A 1,426-nucleotide genomic window follows, 5' to 3' on the forward strand; every position below is an offset into this window, starting at 1 on the left:
CTAGTTGTATTCCAAATATCAAGGTTCTACATCAAATAGGTCATAAGATATACATATACCAAGCTCAAAAAGACGCAAATATTGTAAAAAAAAACTCAAATTTGAAAAAATCACGAATTTCAATTTTGCTTTAAAATAACGATTGTTATATATCTATGTAAAGTGCATGAGAAGCACATTAGGAAACCGAAAAAATTAACCCTCTAGGTTAATTAGGTCACGTGCTAGAGCAGTCCAAAGTTGCGAATTTGGCTTTTTACAGATAGCTATAAAACCGGAAGTACATGTAGGAGGTCAAAGGTCAAAGTATCAAATGATAGCCAAGGTCAATGACCTTTGACCCTATGAAGGTCAAGGTCATCAAAGGTCAAGGTCACATGGTGTGATCGTTTAAAGCTTTAAAAAATTTCAACCGGAAGTTGCAAAAAAGCAAAAGCGAAATTCAAAATTCGGCTCCCAATGTTTTTTGCGCAATCTATTGCAAACTACATTCACATCAAATTTGAGCATATCAACTTTTACCCTGAGGCCCCATTTTGAGTTTTACAAAAGTGTGTTTTTTCAATATGGCGGCCAAAGTATCGCTTCCGGTCTGGATTTTATTTTAAAATCGGCCATAAAATTTTATTTGCCAAAGATCAGCCAAATTTTGTTGACCTACATAAATTACACCGGAAGTTATTCAACCGGAAGTAGATTTGAACTTCAGTCGCTTTCCTGTTTAAAATCGGAAATGACGTACAAAATTTGACTGTATCATATTATTAACATTAGTGAAGTCTCTTTGCATTTAAAATTTCAGATCGATCGATGCAAAAGCAAAAAAGTTGCAAAAAAATCGAAAAATTTGATCGAAAAAAGTGAGCGACGAATTTTCGAATTTCGTAATTTTTCAAATGCTATCAGGTCAGAAATTACAGGTAGATTATAAAAAGGAAAACCCGAAGAAAATCGATGCAAAAATACGCCTTCTAGAGCCGATTTTCGACTTTTTGCACATGTTGAACTGTGGCAATTCCAGTTTTGCAAAAATGTTCCAATTTATATTTATGCACATCGTCACCTATATAGAAGGTCTATGAAATTTGAAACGTTGCTACAACTACTGCAGTCTAAGCTCGGGAAGGTGTGGACGAAACGAAAAAAAAAAAAAAAAAAAAAAAAAAAAAAAAAAGAATGGACATTTCGATAACAAACTGGGACTTTGCTGAAAGCAAAGTCCCCCAAAAAAAAAAAAAAAGAATGGACATTTCGATAACAAACTGGGACTTTGCGGTAGCAAAGTCCCCCAACTAGAGCCACTCGTGGCACAGAGTGGGACTTTGCAAATGTAGCAATTTGCTAAAGACCCCGAAAAAATCAACCATCGACGATAATTAGATCAAGCGCAAGAACAAGTCTAAAGTTGATAATTTTTTATTTTTTA

Source organism: Lottia gigantea, assembly GCF_000327385.1.
Source record: "Lottia gigantea unplaced genomic scaffold LOTGIsca_327, whole genome shotgun sequence".
NCBI classification, from domain to species: Eukaryota; Metazoa; Mollusca; class Gastropoda; family Lottiidae; genus Lottia; species Lottia gigantea.